Genomic DNA, 23,305 nt, shown 5'->3' on the forward strand with positions numbered 1-23,305 from the left:
TATACACCCTCACATATACATACATATTTTATATATGTATATATATACCCTCACATACACACATATATTATATATATATACCCTCACATATACTTTATATATGTATATATATATACCCTCACATACACACACATATATTTATATATATTTATATACATATCTATATATATCTATATATAATCTATATATACCCTCATACACACACATACACACACACACATATATAAAATCATTCTATACATACTTCTATTTATCAGTTCTTTCTCTGGATGCAGATAACATCTTCCTTCATATGCTCCTTGTAGTAAATTTGGGCATTTTTAATAGGCAAAATGACTTAGTCACCCTCATTAGAAGCAGGGCTTATTTTATTCTTCTTACTTATAACCCTGGTAAGGTGCCCCATATGGCACCAGGTACATAGCAGGCGCTTAATAAAGGCTTTTTGATCAATTGCTGTAGAGTTGATTGATTGGTTGGTTTAGAATATGTGAAGGGGAATAGTATTAAATATGTCTAGAAAGGCTGGTTAAAGCCAGATGTATTTAAATGCCAAACTAAGGAGTTTGTATTTTATCTTATCGGGATCGTCATTGAGGGCTCTTCAGCAGATGAATCCTGTGGTTAAGATTGTGCTTTAAAATGATTTTGGCAGCTGAGCAGAGGCCAGGTTGGAGAGGGGAGATACTAAATTTAGGCATCCAATTGAAGTCCCGTTAGAAGTCTGGGGTAGGATGGGGACTGTGGTAGGGGAGACAAGGTGATGAATGGAAAACATTACGGAGACACAATTAGGTGTGGTGCTAGCACCCATGTGGGTTTCATTTTTTCCTGAAGCCTTAGTGTAGGTTTTTGCAATTCAAAGGGCCAACTCAGATGATGGGTGGGTAATGCCCTATTTCATCGTCCAGATATCCAAAGGGCTAGCTTAGCAATAACTCTCTTGCCCCTTTCCATTTGGGTGATATTTGCCTTTATAGGGTGTGATGCATAGCCTGTCAGCTGGGATGGCTTTTGTCTCCCCTAACTCTAAAGTCTGTTCCTTTAGCAGTGGGCCACAGAATCCCCTACAGAGATGGAAATATGGCCTGTCTCTTTAAAGCAGGCTTCCCAGTCACTGATCTACCCACAGGATAGATGTCTTCTGCCTCGTGAGGCTCCCAGGCATGTGGGCTGCCCGAGTTTGCATGTGTTTAAGGTTCCATCTTTCAATGCTTGGCTTCCTTGGAAGAGGACCCCAAGTCAGCAGGGCCTTGCTTCCAGCAGCCAGCTGGGTATGCTCTCCGGGTCCTATTTCAGCCAATAAAAGACCGGGATTCTCTCCCGGACAGCTCAACATTTACTCAACATTTATTACAGATTCCTTCCTTGGACAAAATATCTCTTCCTTCCCTTTGGGGACCCAAGGTTAAAGACTTGACAGGCTTGAGAGGAAGCTGGGGTGAGGTGGGAGGGGGCCTCAAGTTGAAACAGCCAGCAGGCAATGGGGCTCTGGAACTCCCCGGACATCAGAACCTATGTTGCATGGGCAAGTGGGCTGAATACATCAGTAGCCCCATTATACAGGTGGGCCCTATCGTTTGAGATGAACCATAGCACACACACCCCTGGAAAAGTGCCATCATCAACTGGGACCTACACTGGGTCATCTTCCTGTCCCTCCTTTTCTCTTTCTAATTTTAGAATTTTCCGAAAATGGCCATGGGGAAATAAATGAGAGGGAGATTTCACTGGGAGGGAGGCTGAAGGAAAGCCCCCCCAAGCCCAGTCTGATCTCCCTTCCAGGTGCATCATTGTGGACCAAAACAACATAGAATCTGGCCTGAGGCTTGGTTGTCCAGCCCTACAGCCAGAAAGTGAAGACTGTAATACAGAAAAACAGAGTCTCTTACAAAAATAACAATCAGAGCTAAGCCACAGAGCTCAAAAATAGCATCTGATTCTTCTGGTAAAATGTCTTTCTTCCCTGCCAGGCCTAGCCCTGGAGACAGGCTCCTGCATTCCTGCTACCGTCCTTCCAACTGGAAAAAGGAGAACAAAAGCAGGATGGGGGCTGGGGAGGAAGGAGAGGAAGGTGCTGTTCTGCGGGATGGTAGAGAAAAGAAAGAGGAGTCTTCTGGTTTTATGGAGAACTGTCAGCTGGACAGAAATCGGCCAGCAACATATGCAGCATTGTATCCAACTGAATGTCGGTCCCAAAGAAAAGATAAAAGAATGCACCTCTCTCCCCGCTCAGCAAAGGTGGGAAAACTTCGGAGGATGGAATGCTGCAGATGATGTCAGACTCCATTGATATATTTGGTTGGTTTTACTGAACTGCCTCCCCCTCTCTTTCCTTCTTTTTAAAATTTCTTTTCTTTTTGCAAGGCAATCGAGGTTAAGTGACTTGCCCAGGGTCACACAGCTAGTAAGTGTCAAGTGTTTGATTTGAACTCAGGTCCTCCTGACTCCAGGGTTGGTTCTCTATTCACTGTGCCACCTAGCTGCCCCGGATTGTTCTAATGGATGGCTCTCTGCATGGTGAATGGAGAATGATAATTTCGTTTGTTCATTTTTTTTTAGGACTGTTCAAAAACTAGATTCCTTGGAAATTGTCAGAAAATGCAATTTACCTCTGGAAACAACTGCTTTTAGAACTCTACCATCATCCTGTTTGCTCCAGAAATTACTCCTAAAATAGAACTCCAAAGGGAAATTACTGCTATCCCTTCCCCCACCCCTCAATACCCCCTCTCCCTCCCTCCCTGCCCCAAGACCTCAACCAACAACAGGCAAATGTCAAACCCTTTGCTCTAAGCTATGAAAGCTTCAGATGTTTATAGGGTGTTTATCCAAGCCATTCAGGCTCCTACTGTTTATAGACAGAGACGGGAAAAAATGTTCAACAGCTTGCATTTCTTGTAGTATTTCTATATTGTAGCTCCCTTTTGTCTCTATAAGAGCTTAAAGGGTGCAAATGTTCAAGGACCAGGGGGAGAGGGAACCTCCCTGAGTGGGCTTATGCGGCAGAAGACCTTTTCTAGGGACAGAGGCTGAGTGCTGGGCACTTTTGGTTTAGCCTGGTTGGGCATCTAGGTGCACAGTGGGTAGAGTACCGGGCCTGGAGTCAAACCTGGCCTCAGACACTTAATAGCTATGTGACTCTGGGCAAGTCACTTAAGTTTGCCTCAGTAAAATGAGCTGGAAAAGCAAATGGCAAACCCCTCTAGTATCTTTGTCAAGAAAACCCCAAATGGGGTCATGAAGAGTCAGACATGACTGAAACAACTGAATAAAAATAAGAATAGGCTGATGAAGAGGTATCATGGTCTATTTGGCAAGGGACAGTTTCTGCTCATAGATGGGATGGGGACAGCTGGTTTCTTACAGATGGAGGCTCTCTGTGGTTCTGGAGTTTTCTCAATTATTAGGCTCTGCCAATTTTTCCCTTTCCATGTCTCCTGGATTTGTCTCTTATTCTATTCTGTTCTTTTTTCTTTTTGGCTAGGCAATGGGGTTAAGTGACTTGCCCAAGGTCACACAGCTAGTGAGTGTTATGTATCTGCAGCCAAATTTGAACTCGGGTCCTCCTGACTCCTGGGCCAGTGCTTTATCCACTGCACCACCTAGCTGCCCCGTCTTATTCTATTCTTGTTGCCATCCCCCCCCCCCCACTCCTCAAACCAATCAACAGGTATTTATAAAATACCTACTATGTTCCAGGCATCACGTGAATTGTTGGCAATTCAAAGACAAAAAGAGCTCTCTGCCAAACAGTCTCTGCCATCAAGGAACTTATATTCTTTTCAAACCCTCCATCCATCCAACCATCCATCCATTTATTTATTCATGCATATTCATGCATATTCATCCATCCATTCATCCATCCATCCATATATTCAGGGATTCATCCATTCAATTGAACAAATAAGCACCTGCTATGTGCTAGGCACTATGCTAGTCAATAGAGGACCCAAGACAAAAATTAAACAATCCCCACCCTCAAGTGGCCTCCATCATACAGGTATGGTCTTGCATTGCTATTTCAAGGTTTTGTGTCTTATTGTCTTATTTTCCAAAGGAGAATGTATGCCTCTTGAGGATCAATCAATCAATCACCCAACCAAACAACCAAACACCCACCCACCCACCCACCCAACCTGACTGAGACAATAATGAGTTTGGAAGAACCGTGAGTGGCTGGTTGATAGAGGTGGAGCTGATGGGGCATGGCACAATGGATACATTCTCTTAGTTATAGAACCTGGGACAAAACAGTAAGGGGCCATTGCTTGGGTGACTTGGAAGCCATCTGCCCCATGGCCCCGACTTGCTGCAGACATAACAAAGAGACTAATAGTAAGAGACAACTCCCATGTTCCAGGTGCCAAATGGAAGGGACTGATGATAGAAGCTACAAGGGGTCAGAGGAGGAAATGAAGCTTGGGGGAATTCCAGAAAGAACACTAGGGTTTGAGTCAGAGGACCTGGGCTCAGCATTCACTGCACCTGGTACTTGGAGTTCTAGATTTAAAGCTGGAAGGGACCTTAAGAGATGATCTTCACCAACCCTTCCATTTTACAGAGGAGGCAAAGAGACTTAAGGCTCACACAGGTAGTAGTGATAGAGCAAGAATTTACGCTCATGTCCTCTGACTCCATGGCCGGCACACTTTCCCCTGACCCACACTACTTATTGATGGGACCCTGGGCAAGCTCCTTCATCTCTCTGGGGCTCAGTTTCCAAAGTTATAAAAACAGCTCAGAATCTCAAAGTCAGAGGAACTTTAGAAGTCATTTAATGTAGTCCAAAGCTACGCTTTTATAATGTTCCTCTTACCTTTCAGGGAAGACCTCCAGAGGTGGGGAATTCCCTTTCCTTGGAATCTGGAAGAGCTAGAAGAGCAGGTCCCAGAGAGGCCCCAGGGATCTCTCTTTCCCCCCAACCTCCCTGGCAATGCTTCCCTTTTTTGTCTTCTCAATGCACCCCATACCTCTCCTGATCTCTCCCCCACTAGGAAGAGACTCCACAGTACCTGCCCTACTCCAATGTTGAGGACCATTCTCCCCTTGCCCAATGGTCCTCAACATGGACCACTACGTTTCCTTACAGGCTACGTTTCCTGTTCTTCATGAGGCAGCTAGGTAGTTCAGTCTATAGAGTGCTGGGCCTGGAGTCAGGAAGACCTGAGTTGAAATTCGATCTTAGACACTTATTAGCTGTGTGATCCTGGGCAAGTCACTTAACTTGATTTGCCTCAGTTCCTTATCTGTAAAATGAGTTTGAGAAGGAAATAGAAAACCACTCCATTATCTTTGCCAAGAAAACCCCAAATGGGGTCACAGAGCTGCACACAACTGAAATGAATGAACAACAACAATCATTAGGAAGCTCTTCCTTATGTCAAGCCTAAATCTGCTTTTCTGCATCTTATAGGATCACACAGTGGGATCACCCATCCAAGAGCTGGAAGAGTCATGTAGCCTGTCTCATTTTACAGATGGGGAAACTGAGGCCCAAAGAGCTGAAGCGACTTGCCTAAGCCAACTCAGGCCGAGTAAAATTATCCCTCAGCTCCTACATCTACCGAGGTCAGCCCCCTTTCTCTCCTGCACCACATTCTTTTCCACCTTGGTCCCCATTCTGCTGTCCGAGGCCTCCCAGAACAAGTCCATTCTCAGTGAACTCTAAAGTTGTCTGCAGCACTGGTTGAGATGCCATGAGGCTGCATATCATCTTTGCTGAGGGGTCACCCTAACCTCATCTGCAGCATTCCAGTTGTGTGTATTTAAGAGAATTATAAGAGGAGGGAAGAGCCAGAGATCCTGGAAGGGTCACAGGCCTGAAGGCAGCAGCGTGTATGGTTTCCAGATGCCTTCTAGGTTTCCAGATCCCTGCACATAAAGATATTATCTAAATATCTTTATTTAGTGGACTGAAAGTGAACAAATGACCCAAACCCTTGGCCTTGGCTAATTTCAGCTTTCATGATGACAAACCCCTCCCTCCCTACCCTCTAGTCCTTTTGTATCTGTATCCACAGTGCTTGGTATATAGTAAATACTTAAATATTTTTCATTCATTCATGCTCTCAATTTCAATCCAAAATTTCCCTGACCTTTTCTTTTTCATGGAAGTAATTTATGCAGCTAGGGTGCAGTGGTTAGAGGAATATCTGAGTTCAAATCCAGCCTCAGACACTTAACTAGCTGTGTGACCCTGGGCAAGTCACTTAACCCTGATTGCCTCAGTTCCTCATATGTAAAATGGGGACACACTGAAGAAGGAAATGGCTTGCCAAGAAAACCCCATGGACAAGTCAAGAAGAGTTGGACATGATTGAATGACCACCACACATTCAGGCCATGCGTCCTGTCCTGTTCCTGACCAGTCTTTATGGTTTCCATGAATATACTTCAAGCCCCAGACTATTCCATGGGCCAATGAATTAAGCTAATACTGAAACTGAGTAATAAGGGGTTTGATAGTGCTTGGCATGTGGTAACCACAGCTAGGTGGCACAGTGGATGAAGCACCAGCCCTGAAGTCAGGAGGACTTGAGTTCAAATCTAGCATCCGACACTTAACTAGCTGTGTGACCCTGGGCAAGTCACCTAACCCTGATTGCCTCAAAAAAAATTGCTTAAATGATTTTTCATTCATTATCAATCAGCAGAAGACCTGAGTTCAAATCCCACCTGCGACACTACCTGTGTGATCTTGGGCAGGTCACTTAACTTCAGGTCTCAGTTGTCTCATCTTTAATCTTAGTGTCTTCATCTGCTGTCCAATGTATTCCATCTGTATCTTGTTTGTATAGTTGTTTGTGTGTTGCTTCCTCCATTAGACTGTGAGCTCCTGGAGGGCAGGGATTGTCTTTTACTTTTTTTGTACCCCCCCCCAAACTTAGCACAGTGCCTAGCACATAGTAGGTGCTTAATAAATGCTTACTGCATTCAGTGAGACTGAACGGCCACTGAGGTCCCTTCCCCTTTTAATTCCATGGTTCTGCGATCCTGATGTATTTAGACCTTTTGTTCTTGACTCTCCATGGCCCCGTTTGGGGTTTTCTTGGCAGAGACGTTGGAGTGGTTCTCCATTTTCTTCTCCAGCTCATTTTACAAATGAGGAAACTGAGGCAAACAGGGTGAAGTGACTTGCCCAGGGTCACACAATGATTAAGTGTCTAAAGCCAGATTTGAACTCGGGTCTTCCTGACCCAAAGGCCGGTGCTCTGTGCTACCTCGCTGCCCCATTTAGAACTTTAGGTCAGGAATCCTGCTTAGGCAAGGCCCATACAAGGTGATGCTTGGGGCTAGTTTGGTTAAAATCCTGTGCGTTTAATCACACGTCTCCTTTTCTTAGCTCTTTCATTAAGGGCCTTGTCCAACATGTGGTTCCTCATCTCACCAACATTTCTTTTAAAAGCTCTCTTTGAAAGCTGGCAGGGGCCTCCCTCCCGAGCAGCGCCCACTCTGATGTTAGCAGGTTAAATTTATCCAGCTGCTTTGCCAAACTCTCTTCATTCCCAGGAGCTGGTTCCCCAAGTCCCGGCAACCTCTCCTCTGGTATATTCTGGGACCCGTTGCTAACAACAGCTGATGCCTCCAGGCCTGTCCCCAGCTCAGGAAGCGAGGCATCGTGTGTCGGAAGGATGTACTGCGTCTCCTCGTTGGTTCAGCACGGACTCTATTTCACACTTTGTTTCCTTCAGGATCCACCGATGAATGCCATCGCTGCCCATGATTTATAGCATCTCAAGCTTCCCAAGTTGCTCTTCCTCCTCTTGGACTCCCGTCTCCATCAAGGCCATGCTCTGCTTTCCCCTAAAAAAGGCAGAGGTGGGGCGAGGGGGGTTGAAGTAGGAATTCCCCCCTCACCCTGGACAGTCAGCACAAATGCATGCCTTTCTGGGGATGGCTTTTCTGGGATTCACCACCCCCTGGGAACCACCCACTTCCTTCTTGGGGACAGAGAAGTCCCCAGGCAGGAGCTCGTGAGCGGTCTGCTGGGCTCTCTTTGTTTCTGCATCCGACTCTGTCTTTTCATTCCCTTTTGCTTCTGGTTTTCACTCTGCTCAGCATGGACAGCATTATTCTCTCTCAGCCTGGGCTTCAGGGAGATCTCCCAAGCAAAAAATAAAATTCTCTCCTGATTAACTATTAGGATTCTTTTTCTCCTCTCTCCGTCCCCCTCTCCTCTTATTCAAGCAGACAGTTTGATGTATTTTTCTACTCACCGAATCGTCTGGTTGTCTCGGTATTATGGAGATGACGAATGCTCGGTCTAGAGGGAAACTGGTGTCATTTAGGGGAGGGGTCCTGTGGCTCTCAGTCTTCTCAGACCTGGGTAATAATAGTAATAATAACTCACATTTCTGGGTTGCTAGGAGAGTTTTAATTTCTTTATTATTTAGAACTTCAAGGGACCATAAAAGTGATGGAGTCCAACCTTTTGTTTTACAGATGAGGAAACTGAGTCTCAGCGAGGTTAAGTGACTTGGGAATCATAGGATTGTAGAGCGAGAGCTCGAAGGAACCTTAAAGTCCAAACCCTGTCAAAAGAGGCCCAGAGTTTAAGTAATTTGCCTAAAGTCTCCAGGTTAGGATTTTTCGATCATAGGATTATTTATCTAGAGCTGGGCTTACGGTGCCCCTAATTCCCCACTCCCCTTCTGGTTCTGCTTTTGACTGTGTCTGCCGTACTTCAGCCACCATCCCACGTTGGAATTTCTCTTAGAGTCTGGGGTGTCCTCATCCTGAAACATCCATTAATCCCTGTGACTTTCCCACCCAGGGACAGCCCTCCGCCATGCTGGTCCTCTTCTCCCATTGGTGAATTCCTCTTGGGGCCTCCATTTTGTGCAGGGGCCCAAGCTAGCTAGCCATCATTCTCTTCCCAGGTATGCCTTGACTTTCCAGACTTCTGCTCCATCCCTTCCTTCCTCACCTCGAAGACTGCATTCTAGCAACCCCTTGTGTGTCATCTTCCCGCTTTAGAATGTAGGTTCTCTGAGGACAGGGACAGTCTTTCTTTGCCTTTATTTGTATCCTTATCACTTAGCACAGTGCCTGGCATGTATGTAGTAAGTGCTTAATAAATAATTTTAGCCTTGCCTTGCCTTTTCTGGAAAGGATATCTGTCTTCATCCGGTCTAACTTTCCTCCTGCACCCCCTATTTTACGGATGAAGAAACCAAGGCCCATAGAGAAGACTGCTAAGGGTCATTCATGTAGGAGCTCAGATTTAGAAGGGGAAGGCACCTCAGCGGTCATCTGGTCCAACCACTTTATTTTACAAATGAGGAAACCAGGGAGGTTAAGGGACTTGTCCAAAGTCACTCAGGTAGTGACTTGGCAGAATCAGGAATCACATTTCAAATACAAATCTGCTGTTTCATGATAATAATATCCTACCTTTTTGGGAAGTAGATGGTACAAATATTATCACCCTCAATTTACAGATGAACAAACTAAGACCTGGAGAAGCTATGGCTCCTAGGCATTTCTCACGGGAAATCTTTCTCATTTTCTTGAAATGTTAGGGCTCTCTCCAACTCTTTAAAATGACCACATATGTACTTCACTGTCTATACATTGTGTTCTCCAGTAGAATACATGCAGGTGTTTTATCTTTGTCTCCCCCAGTGCCTAGCACAATGCCTTCCATAGACTAAGTGCTTCATAGGTCTTTGTTGGATTAAATTGACTTAGATTAAGTGACTTGATTTAGTAGAATAAAAACCTCTTGAGGGCAAGAATAGTCTGAATTTCATATTCATTTCACCAATGCCTAGCACAGTGTACTTAGGTACATAGGTTGCTCACAGAGGTAATCAAATCTCAGCCAGGATTTGACCTTGGGTCTTTCGATGTTAGTAGGATACTTCCCACTACACCTACCTAGGACCTGGTTTGCCAGCTTCCTCTCTTGGCAATCACTCTCACTACTCCTTCTATTCTGTGTTGCCCTCACTTAGTTGTACAGAGAATGATGGATGTTTCTATTTTCTCCCTACCTCCGTATTTCTGGAATAATTATAACTTATATTTACACAGCACTTCAGGGTTCCTAGGATCATAGACTGAGAGCTGGAAGGGAACTCAAAGGCCATCTCATCCATCCCCTGATTTTAGAGATGAGGCAATGGAGAGCTGGAAAAGCTAAGTGACTTCCCCAAGGTCACACAGGTCACATATCAGAGGCAAGATTGAGTCAAATCTGAAAGTTCCTTGACAGCATCTGGATTGCAGGTCTGGTGAGTTGATGCTTTCTTCTCCTTGCTGATATTTGACTGTTGTAAAGAAGGAGATTTGACACCCCACCTCAATCAACAAACATTATTAGGTTTTAAAAATGTATAAAATTAAATTGTCTAAATTCTATGACCTCATCATCAGGTGCAAGCTCCTCTTTAATTGGTTCAAGAAGGGAACAGCATGATAGTATATCCCCTGAAGTTTTAAATAATTGAAGAAATTATAGTAGTTCTTCATTTCAGTGGTAGGTCGGTCAAGGGGTAGAGGACTCTGGGATTGGGAGTGCCTTGAAGAGGCAAACCTTTGCATCTATACCAGAGGGGAATAAGCAAAGAATGAGCCCAAAGAGAGTATTATACTCCCTTTTCCCATGGACCATGTTGTAGGAGACATTAGACCAGTTGGAAACAATAAATCCAGCCAGGAGAAGAGAGAGACATACCTGGTGCAAACAGACACATACTGATAGAGAAATAGCAACCCAAGGGAGGAAGCAAATTTAGGTAGAGTTATCCCTTGAACCAGAAAGGAATGCTGGCTATGGGCTCAATAAAGGTCTTCCACTGACCAGGAGTTATAATTTTACCTTTTGGCTATATATGTTCTTAATATACTTTCCCATAGATCTGTATATATTTGTGGGTCAGTCTTCCTAAACTTTTGGGGGATGTTTTGTACCAACTGTTCTTAATACACTATTTTAGAAAATGCCTTTTGCTAAAAAACTAACCGATGTTTACTGCCTGATTGAAATGGGAAGTCTACTGGTGGGGGCTCATGGATGGCAATATTAGAATCTCCACCTTTTCAGATTACCCCTAGAATTCTTAGGGTAAGAGTTAGTTACACCTCAAGGGGCTTGGCCTTCCAATGCCAGTGCAAATTGGGAAAGTGAGGGAGGCAAGGGGTGCTACATTGTCCTAAAACCACTGGATTTATACATGTGGCTGTGTTTCCCAAACCACGTTCCCTAGAATCCTGGGATTCAACAAAGCGAGGAAAAGGGCTGTAGGAGAAAATATCTGTTAAGGATATTTTCCCTTCTAAAATACAAAATTATGTATGTATTATCCAAATAATTGATTTTTTTTAAAAAAAAGCTGATCAGTATCATTCCTAGCACATCCTTTGTCAGGCAGGTGTCCACTATCCCCACCACAATACCAAAACTGCTCTTTTGAAAGTCACTCATTACCTCCTACCAAATTACCTACCAAAATCCAATGGCCTTTTAAAATTCTTTATCCTTTTTGCTCCCTACCCCACGCATTTTCTGATTATCTCCCAAGCCTGGAACGTTCTTCCTCCTCATCTCTGCCTCCTCCTGGCTTCCATGGTTTCCTTCAAATCTCAGTTAAAATCCCACCTTCTGCAAAAAGCCCTTCCTGATTCCCTCTTAATATTAATGCTTTTCTTCTGCCAATGACCTCCAATTTATCCAGTATATATTTTGTCTGTACAATCAATATTGTCGGCATGTTATCTCCCCCCATTAGATTGTGAACTCCTTGAGGGCAGAAACTATTTCTGCCTTTCTTTGCATCTCCCATACTTGGTACACTGCCTGGCACATAACAGGTGCTGGACAAATACTTGTCCACATGACATTAGGTGTGGCAAATTTTCAATTCAAAAATAGATTTAAGTTTCTCAGTTTCATCCCTGACTCCACCTTTTTCCTGAGGACAACCCATGCCCTGCCCCCTTCCCTGACCCAATCAGTTTTTTATGGGTTAATAAACATATTTCTAAGTGACAGAGTTTTCTATTGGAGTCATCAGCCATTCCACAGCGCTTGGCATAGAGTAAGCTTTTAAAAAATGCCTTTTAATTCATTCATCCATTTTTGTAACTTTTTTTTTAAGGCAATTGGGGTTAAGTGACTTGCCCAGGGCCACATAGCTAGTAAGTGTCAAGTGTTTGGTCTGAGGCAGGATTTGAACTCAGGTCCTCCTGACTTCAGGGCCAGTGCTCTATCCACTGCACCACCTAGCTGCCCCTCATTTTTATAACTTTTTTCAAATCAAGTTTGTAGTGTCATGGAAAGCCATTAGATCAGGAAGCAGAGACCTTGGTTCAGAGGGTCAGAGAATTTTAGTCTAAAAGGGGATTTAGGGATAAACTGATCCAAATTCTTCACTTTGCAGGAGAGGACATTGACCATCAAGGGCATCCTGTTATAACAGAAAGACAGCAACCTCGTGGCTCATAGACCTCACTGTGACCCTTCTGAGCTGTATAACCTTGGAAGACCATTTAGCCACTATGACCCTCGCTTCCTTATCTATGAAATGAGAATAATACCTATTTAGAAGTGTTTTAATGAGGAGGAAATGAGATAGTGAACAAAAAATGTTTCCTATACTGTAAAGCCCTATAATTACATAAGTTATTAACACTATCATTTTAATAAGCAATCCTTTATTTAGTGCCTATTGCATGATGAGTATGGTGCTAAACTCCGGGGAAACAAAATAAGGCGGAAACACAAATCCAGTGATTATTAGTGCAGACCTGTGATTTCAAAGTCAGAGAGAACTTCTGGGAAGGAAGCTCTATTTGCCAATGCTGCTCTGTGACCTCCAGCCTTCAGCTTGACTTGCCTGAGATAATTCAGCTAGTACATGTCTGAGAAAGGACTTGAATCTGGATCTTCTTAGCTCTGGGGCCAGCCTTTCTATACACCACAAACTTAGACAATGATTATCTAATCAGTGGGGTGCTGGTAAATGTTTAACAATTGGCTCTGTGGAGGGGGAAATATACACATGGCACACTTTTAAATTTAATCTGATCTTGATTAAATTTTTTCCATGCTTTCTTAAGTCTAGACAATCAACAAAATAATAAATCAAATGCTGATTTGTAATATTTGTCCATTTCAAAGGTGTAAATGCTTACATTGAAAATTTAACAATTGGCTCTTATGGGCTGGTTTGAGCTGGCTCTGCACACTCCTGGATCCTCATATATTTTCCCTGGGGAAGGGGGAGCTTTTAGAAGGAATGGATGACATACCGCAGACAACATTGGCTCAGTGCAGTCCAAGAGCTAGCTCACTGTAGCATGACACAGAGATGGAGAGAGGGGCTGGGACTTTCTTAGGAAACAAAGTCATTCAAAAACACTCTGAGAAATGATCCTTGGAGCAGCTCAACCTGGGCTCCTTGTAAAACTTTCACATGACGTCAGGTCTCTGCAATTCGGCAGCGACTGCCATTGGGATTCCTGGAGTGATCTCCATAAATCACCCAAAAGGCATACCGGCCTGCATGGAATGGTTCACATTAGGCCTCAGTCGAAGCCTTCGGGTCTAAAGAGATTTGAGCAAATTGGAGATAGATCAAAAATGCCGGGGAGAGGAAGAACACAAACTCTCTGGCCTTGGCTCCGATTCTCGCCAATCATGGGTCGCTAAGTGGTTCCTGGTTTTCATTTGACTTGTAAAGTTTGTTGCAGGGAACTGAGGAATGAAGGGTCACCAAGCCCCCCATCCCCCTTTGCTGTCAAGAGAGGAGATTTTTCCAACTTACAGTGGGAGAAAAAAGAGTGAGAGATGATGGAGTAGAATTGGATGAGGCTGGCGGCCAGTAGGTGGGAGAAGTGTGTCCTTTGGTTAATTAGTCAATCAGTCAACAAGCGTTTATAAATAGTTTACTATATACCAGGAACTGGCCAAGGCTTCTTGACGTAAAGAGGCGCCTGAGTACAAGAGTAGTACCAGGACCATTAGGGCCATAGCAAGGACCATGATGCTTCCTGGTTCATCAGTGACCCTCATCATAGGTCATTAATGTATTTATTACTGCCCACTTAGTATTCCCTAATTCCTCAGCCAGTACCTCCACCTTCATGGGAGTCCCCTGGAGAGGACAGAGAGCACCAATTTCTTTTTTCCCCTTGGAAATCTCTGAGGGATTGCCTTCTTCTTCTGTGAGGGTTGGGTAGACACGCCCACCACCCTTCTCCTTGTCACTAGAAGGCAAACCACCTCTCAAGAATGGCTCTTCTCGGTCCTCCAAGCCCCCTCTGGGGAGCCACTGTCCAATGACCACTGACTAGGTGTTGCACAGCTAGGTGATGTGAAAGGGTCAATCAGACCTAACTTACATTAAACACGGACTCACCTTTGCCCCTCTCTGCTGGGACCCACGAGTCCTCCCATTCTTCTGCCTCTGGGACCAGCATCTTGGACCCCTCTGCTGCCACTAGGACCAGGTCTCCTGCAGGCTGCCTTTGCCACTTCTGCTGGGGGCTCAGCCTCCTCATTTAACAGATGAGGAAACTGAGTCCTAGAGAGGTAAAATTACTTCCCCAGGTTCACATAGGTAGTGAACGTAACAGTATTGTTGTTGGTAAAAGGAGAAGGTTGAACACTAAAGTCTCTTCCTGTTCTAACATGACATGTTTTAAGATTCTATATTAAGGACTCTTCCCTCTTGTAACAGCCATCCACCTCTGTGTTCTAAGGTCCCTCCCAGTTCTGACATTTTCTGTTCTAAGGTCCACCCCGGCTCCAACTTCAGATTCAATCCCACACTCTGGAGGAAGCTTTCCCTGGCCTGCTCTGCCCTCATCTCTCTCCTCCTTAGCGCCTCAATGCCTTCTCTCTGAAATTACCATCATCTTCCCTGCATATATCTTGTATGTAGAGAGTTATTTGCGTGTCGTGTCTAGCCTTAGAATGTAAGCTCCATGAGGGCAGGAATCATGTTTTTGCTTTATTTCTAACCCCAGGACTTAGCACAATGCCAGGCACATAATAACTACTTAAGAAATGTCTGTTGACTGACTAACTGATTACCTGGTATTGAATTATCTTTTATTGTTTCCCATCTTGCCCATCTCCCAAAGTATTGTAAACAGGGGCCTCAGCTATTTGTGCTTATGGAAAGTTGTGCTGCTGCCAGGTAAGGCAGAGCCGTCAACACTCTATTTTCCATTGTCTCTTGTTGTTGAGAATCTGGTGAGCTGGGAATAGCTCTGGCAATGCCCATGATGACTTTGAATAAGGAAACAATTTCCTCATTAGGGTGTTGTGGACACTTACTCCTCCCACCTGAGCTTTTTTTTTTTTTAAAGGAGGGGGTCCTTTTAAGGAAGCAGAAGGGATGCCAAACCCTATCCCCATCAAAGAGAAAAGATGGCAGAGACAACTGGAGCTACATTGCCAATATACATTGGCAGGGGTGGGGCTTTCTCTTTTCAGACTCTTTGCTGTGGGTCATGGGATGATAGGTCTAGCATTGGAGAGGTCTTCAGAAGTCACGTAGACCAACTCCCTTATTTTACAGATGTGGAAACTGAGGTCTAGAGAGATGATAATATCAAACATATATTAAATGGCAGAACTGGCATTGGAATTCAGTTTTAAGACAAGGTGAGGATTGAAGTATGGTTCAGGAGGACAAGACAAAAACAGGCTAATTCTACCCACAATGACAAAGTGTAGGGAAAAGAGCATTGGCCTAGAAATCACGAGACCTGAGTTTGAATCTCGGTTCTGTTGGTGACCAGTAGAATGACTTTGGGCAAATCACGGAGTTGTCCAAGGTTTCCTCATTTACAAAATGAGGCAATTGGCTATAGTGCAGCCTGGTGTCATAGAAGGAGTCCCAGATAGACATGGGATCAAGTCTTATCTCTTCCATTCAGCAGATTGTGACCTTGAGTAAGTCATATTACTTCTCTTAGCTTCTATCTTCTCTACAAAACAAGGGTGTTGGTTAATATGTCTCTGATATCTCTTCCAGATTCTGACCTTCTGTCATGACCACTACCACCACCACCACCACCATCGTCTTTTTCTTCTTTTTCTTCATCATCTTTATCATCACCTCTTCCTCTTCCTGCTTCTCCTCCTCCTCTTCCTCCTCCTGCCTCTTCTCCTCTTCCTCCTTCTCTCTTCTTGCTTTTTTCTTCTTCCCCAACGACATATGAGTAAGAAAAATGAGATCATGGTTAGAAATATTCCAATGTTTTGTTTCCTTACCTCAAATTCTAGGGTTGAATGAAATTTCAAATGCTTCTCTAGGGAATGATTCTGGGGGAAATGGTAATTCTGGTGGTCTGACTTTGAAATCACATTCTGGTAATTTGACTTTCAATGAATGAATCAGTCAACAAGCATTTATGAAGCACCTGTTATGTGTTATGAGCACTCTGCTCAGCACTGGGGATACATATGAATGAGGCAAGTCTTACTCTCAAGGAGCTCTGGGATTTGGTCTCTTTTGCCTTGAAGAGGACCTCCTACCCTATTCAGGAGCACCCTGGACTTGGACTCAGAGCCTGGGCTTCCACCCAGGCCTTCCCTCTAACTATCTAACAGTTTTATTCTGTCTAACTTTGGAGAAAATACTTAACCTTTCTGTGCCTCGATTTCCTAATCTGTTAAATGACTGCTTTTGGTTAAGATGACCTCCTAGGGTCCTTTCAGGTCTAGCTCCATGAGCAGCTAGGTGGTGAAGCGGATAGAGCACTGGACCTGGAATCAGAAAGAGGAGTTTTAATCTGGCCTCAAACACTTACCTATCTATATGACCCTGGGTAAGTCATTTAACCACTGTCTACTTCAGTTTCTTCATCTGTAAAATGGGCATAATAACAGCATTTCCCTCCTAGGGTTGTGGTGAGGACCAAATGAGATCACATTTGCAAAGAGCTTAGAACAATACCTGGCACATAGTAGGCCCTATATAAATATTTAACTCCCTCTCCCCTTTACCTCTACCAGTCCTGCCGTTTTATGCTGTTATTAATCCTACTTGGATAATCTTATGCAGGTAACATAACTTCTCCAGCCTTCATTTTCCTCATCTGTAAAATGAAAGAGCTGGGTAAGGTAGATGACTTCTGAGATCTGTTTTGGATCTAAATCTGTGAAACCAAAAATAAATCTCTCAGAAATCATAGAACCACAGATTTCTAGGGCAGTAGTGGGGAGGTGGGCGTCTCCAGTCTTCCTGATCTGTATCTGGCCACTGGACTCAGATGGCTCCAGAGAGAAAGTGAGGCTGGTGACCTTGCACAGCCCTGCCTCACTTAAATCCAATTCACTTGCATGTCATGGCATCACCTCCGCGACGTCATGGTCCTCTTTGAGAAAGAAGGACAAAGGGACCTCAGGGATTGTCCCGTCTAACTCATCCATTTTACAGAGAAGCAAACTGAGACCCAGAGTAGGAAAAGAATTACAGACTCACCTAGTTCTAATCTAGTATGGAGGATTGGAAACTTCTGGGGCTGCATGGATTTGATGTTGCTTCCATCACAAAGGATTTCCTGCTAAAAACTCTTCTTTCCAAAGCTGTCTACTTAACACACGGCTTTGAGGGAGTTAAGACTCTAGGGAAATAAATCCACCCTCTTTCTTCTTGATAATGGTATTATAATCCTGGCCTCCCCATTCAGCCTTCTCTCAAGTTTTCTAGTAACGCATGCTTTCTGTGTGCATGTTGTTAAAATATGATGTACCTTAAAAGCCATTCCAGCCTCCTGTGATGTGGTCCTAAAAACGATTTTGGCATTACTTACCTCATTCCCATCGTGTCAGATTTGAGATCGCTGCTAGACGAATCATGGGAGACATGAAATGCTTAAACAAAATGTTTTTCTTGCTGATTGTAGCACTGGGGTTTATTCGATTAAAGGATAAAGGGAAATTGATCAAATATGTGAGGCCCCATACTTTATTTTTATCTCTCCAGAGCAAATTTCAGATGTGGGGCAGTCTGATTAGACTCGCCTTTTATTCTCCTTGAAACAGTGTCAAGTGTTTGGTGACTCAGCCATCTAGAAGGATTATTGGCTAATTGCCATCTTTTAATTTCCAAAGCCTGCTGTTGAGGTTGGAGGGTTCTGACCAGTGGCAGGAAGCCCCATTCCTAGTAGAATGGTCCAGAGATTTTTATGATACACTGACTTAGAAGCTGCCATCAAATTGGTGAAAAAACGCCATTTGGTTCATCTGGCTAAACTCTATCCATTTTCTAGAAATACTCTTGCCTTTGACCCGGGAGAACTAGTAGCATGGCCTGCAGGGCTGTTAACTTTCAGGAGTGGTAGGATTTCAGGAAATGGTCAGGAGGCCGAGGGCTAGGCTACTGGTGTCATGTCTCATCATGGATTCAGAGCTGGAAGGAGCCTTAAAGGTTATCAAGTCTGAATCCCACATTTTACAGATGGAAAAACTGAGGTCCAAGATTAGTGACTTGCCTAGAGTCACACAGTAACTGGTAGAACTAAACAGGTTGTCCAGCTCCAATTCCAATACTTTTTACTGTACCATAATGTCTTCAGAGAATAGGGTAGAACAGAAGATGACAGGCTTTCTATCCAGCCTTACTTTAATTCTATTACTGAAACACAGAATCTCAGGATAGTAAAGGCCAGCTAGTCAAACCTGTACCTGGAAAAGAATTTGTAGCAGAGTTAACAGGTGACCATCCATTTTTTATTTGAAGACCACAAGTGAGATCAGCCCAAGGAAGCTCATCCCCACTTTGGGATAGAGCTAATCATTAGGAAAGGTTTTCTGATGTTGAGTCTGAGTTTATCTCTTTGCAATGTCCACTGATTGCTCCTGACTCTGCCCTGGCACATAGCAGGCACACATATATACATACACACATATCCATATCCATATGTATGTATTGACTCAAATATATGAGAGCAAGAGCCATTCCCCAATAGATAAACAGCCTAAGGATATGAACAGGCGGTTTTCAAAGGAAGAAATCTAAGCTATCAACAATCATGTGAAAAAATGTTTTGAATCAGTGATAATTAAAGAAAAGCAAATTAAATCAACTCTGAGTTATCAGCCAACAACCTATCACCCTTCACTCTCAATATCCTTCAGATACTTGAAGACAGTTATCCTATCTACATACATCTTCTCTTCTACAGATAAAACATGCTCAGTCCTTTCAATTTATCCTCATATGCCACAAACTTGAGACCCTTGACCATCCTAGGCAGGTGGGTGGTGGAGTGGGTAGAGAGCTAGATTTGGAGTTAGAAGGATCTGGGTTCAAATTTTGCTTCCAATATTTTTAGCTGTGTGACCTTGACAAAATCACTTAACCTTTTAGTTTCAGGTTTCTTCGTCTGTAAAATGAAGATAATGACAACACCTATGTCATAGGATTGTTGTGAGGATCAAATGAGATAACACATGCAAAGTGCTTTGGAAATCTCATGATACTATATAAATGTGCATTATAATTATGATTATTATTATCCTGGTGGCCATTTTTCCTTTTTTGGTTATCTTTGCCAATCTAATGGTTATGACCTAGTAACTTGGAGTTGATTTAATTTGCATTTCTCTAATTATCACTAATTTGGAACTTTTTTTCATGTGATTGTTGATAGCTTTGAAAAGTTTCCTTTGAAAAGTGTTTGTTCATATCTTTTGGTTATTTATCTGTTGGGGAATGACTCTTGTTCTGATATATTTGAATCAATTTGAATTTGAATCAATCTATATATATGTATATGCATATGTATATATATATATAATATATATGTGGAAAGAGAGAAAGGAGAGAAAGAGAGAGGGAGAAGGAGAGGGGGGAGAGGGAGAGAGAAAGAGGAGGGGGAGGGAAAGAGGAGGAGGAAAGAGAGAGAGCACAATTTATTGGAAAAACTTGATGCAGTGATTCCCCCCCATTACCTGTTTCCCTTTTGAATTTCATATAACCATAACTGTCCATTTTATCTTCTGTGATCCTCTCTATCCCTTAGTCAAGAACTCTTCTCTAACTGTAGTTGTGAAAGACATTTTTCTTCCTTGCTCATCTAATTTGTCTATGATGTGGCTTTTTATATTGAAGTCCTGTATCCATTTGGAACTTATCTTGGTACATAGTGTGAGATATTGGTCTATACTTAGTTTCTGACAGACTGCTTTCCAATGTGCCCAGTAGTTTTTTTTATTGAATAATGCATCCTTACTACAGTAGCTAAAGTCCTTGGGCTTATCAAATCCATGGTACTACTGTCTATGTCCATTTGCTCCTCTCTGCTGTGTGCCTAATCTGTTCTACTTTTTGACCTCTCTATATTTTAACAAGTGATTTCAAGGATTACCACTTTGTAGCATAAGTTGAGATCTGGTACTACTAGGCTTCCTTCCTTCCCACTTCCCCCCCTTCCCCATTATTTCTGTTTGAAATCTTTGACCTTTTGTTCTTCCCACTGAATTTAATTATTATTTTTTCCAGCTGTATAAATATATTTTAATAATATATTAAAATTTTCCATCCCCATATATAAATTCTTTGGTAGTTTGATTGGTTTAATACTGAGTAAGTAAATTAATTTAATTAGCATTATCATTTTTATTATAGTGGCACAGCTTCCCTATGAGCAATTAATACTGTTTTAATTATTTAAGTCTATCTTCATTTTTTTACAAAGTGTTTTTGCTGTATTCATAGTTGTATTCATAGAGTTCCTATGTGTCTGACTCTCAAATATTTTTATATATTCTATAATTATTTTGAGTGGAATTTTTCTTCCTAGGTTGTTCCACTGGAATTTTTTTTTATAATATCAACATGCTGATAAACTATGTGGATTTATTTTATATGCCACAACTTTGTTGGTTATTATTTCAATTAATTTTTAATGGACTACTTTGAGTTCTCTAGGTAGACTATCATATTATCTGCAAAAAGTGAGTTTTGTTTCCTATTTACCTATGCCTACTTCCTCAGATTCTTTCTTTTTTTGGTCATGTTGCTACACCTAGCATTTCTAGAACTGTATCAAATGATAGTTCTCAGGATGGGCATCCTTGCTTTGCCCTAACATAGGATACTTGGAAAGAGACATATAAAAGGGCATAGGGGGCTGGGCAAAGAGGAAGGCTGCATGGATTAGTGGGAAGCATCCCAAAATGGTGGTTTGAAGATCTAAGTTCAAGTTCCAGCTCCTCCATAAATGTATTAATTCATTCAATAAACATTCATGAAATGCCTGCTATGTGCTAAGTGCTGGGGATACAAAGAAAGGCTGAAGATAATCTCTGCCCTCAAGGAGCTTACAATGTAAAATGTAAACTCAATAAAGTCTTGTAACTTCATTGGGCCTCTATAAAATGGTGGTGTGGAAGAGGTTAAACTAGGTGATATCTGAAGTAACAGCTAGGCAGTACAGTGGATAGGGCATTGGACTTGAAGTCTAGGAGACCTGGATTTCAATCCTGCCTCAGACACTTACTAGCTGTGTGGTCCCGGGAAAATCACCTCTCTGTGTACATAGTAGCCATTTAATACATTCTAGTTGACTGACTGATTAACAGGTCCCTGCCCTCAAGGAGCTTACATTCTAATTGGGGAGACAACATGCAAATACCTACGTACATTCAAAATATATACAAGGTAAATGGAAGGTGGGTTAGACTTTCCTCAGAGAGATGAGACTAGCATTGGGAACAAATAGGAAAGACTTCCTGTAGAAGGTTATGTTGGAGCTGAGTCATGAAAGAAGCCCGGGAATCCAGGAAGTGAGAAAGAACAGCATGGTAGGCATGGGGATAGCCTGGATGAAGGCATGTTGGGAGATAGGGTGCTGTCCATGATGGAAAGCAAAAAAGGTCATTGTAGCTTAATCATACAATGGAAGGGAGTCTAGAGGAATAAGACTGGAAAAGTAGGAAGGGGATAGGTCTTTGAGAAACTTTAAATGACTAACAGAGTAGTTTGTATTTTATTGCTAATTAACAATATGGCCTGAAAAAAATCCTATGATCTCAATCTACCTGGGTTGAGAAAATTCCAAATGACCAGCAAGATTCAGAAGAAGGAACCAAGATGTTTGGGATGACCTCTCTTTTTCAAATGCCATTAGAAGGAGGGAAGGGTTTGACTTGAAAGGAGAGAAGGTCAAAGGGCAATCTGGCAATGCTTACAATGGCCAAAGCCAAACAATGTAGCCAAGCAGGGTCCCTCCTGGCATAGACTCTATGTAATGATGGGTCATCAGGCATGGGACCTCCTTCTCTCTTCAGGAGCACATCTGTTGAAACACAACATTCCTGTCACCAGCCTGGTGGACGGCTGCATTTGCCTCCTTCAGAATAAATATTATGAGGCCAGAGGTCCAAATGAATGAACATGGAGCCAATCCACAATCTGATGAAAATGCAATAGGCATGGGGCCAGACAATATTCTTAGCCTGGAAATTTACGTAGGGCCTAAATTTAACCTGCTGGAACTCTTTCAAAAGTACCAGGCTAGGAGAATTTTTGCAATGAAGAATTGGCCATTCAATGAGATTTCTGTCAATTAAGTTAGAATGCTATGTCCTTGGCCATGCCTCCCAAGAATCTGAGATACTTTGACCCTGTTTAGCCTCCGTTACAGTCACAAAGTGCAAAGAATCCAAAACATGATGAACTAGAGGCATATTTACATATGACTCAATAGTCATCATCCTCATCATTCTTATCATTGCTAATGGTTCTGTGATACTTTATGGTTACAAAACCAATCTACTCCTTACATTATTGGACTCTCACTATAACCCTGTGAACTAGATACTCAAGTATATCATCCCTTTTTATAAGGGCACACTATCCCTCATTAGATTGTAAGCTCCTTGAGGGCAGCGATTATCTTTTGCCTCTTTTTTGTATCCCCAGTGCTTAGCACAGTGCTAGGCACATAGTGTGCACTTAATGAATGTTTACTGACTGATACAGATGAAGAAATGGGGATTTGGGTGGGGGGATAAGCATTTATATGGCACCCATTATGTGTCATTTTTATACAGCACCTACTATATGCCAGGAACTTAACTTTTGCCAATTAATAATATGTCCTAAAAAAAAATCCTATGACCTCAATCTACCTGGGTTGAGAAAATTCCAAATGACCAGCAAGATTCAGAAGAAAAAACCAAGATGTTTGGGATGACCTGTCTTTTTCAAATGCCATTAGAAGGAGAGAAGGGTTTGACTTGAAAGGAGAGAAGATCAAACGGCAATCTGGAAATACTTGCAATGGCCAAAGCCAAACACTATAGCCATACACACACACACACACACACACACAC

This window comes from Vombatus ursinus, unplaced genomic scaffold, assembly GCF_900497805.2.
Source record: "Vombatus ursinus unplaced genomic scaffold, bare-nosed wombat genome assembly UNPS02003292.1, whole genome shotgun sequence".
In the NCBI taxonomy this organism is placed as follows: Eukaryota; Metazoa; Chordata; class Mammalia; order Diprotodontia; family Vombatidae; genus Vombatus; species Vombatus ursinus.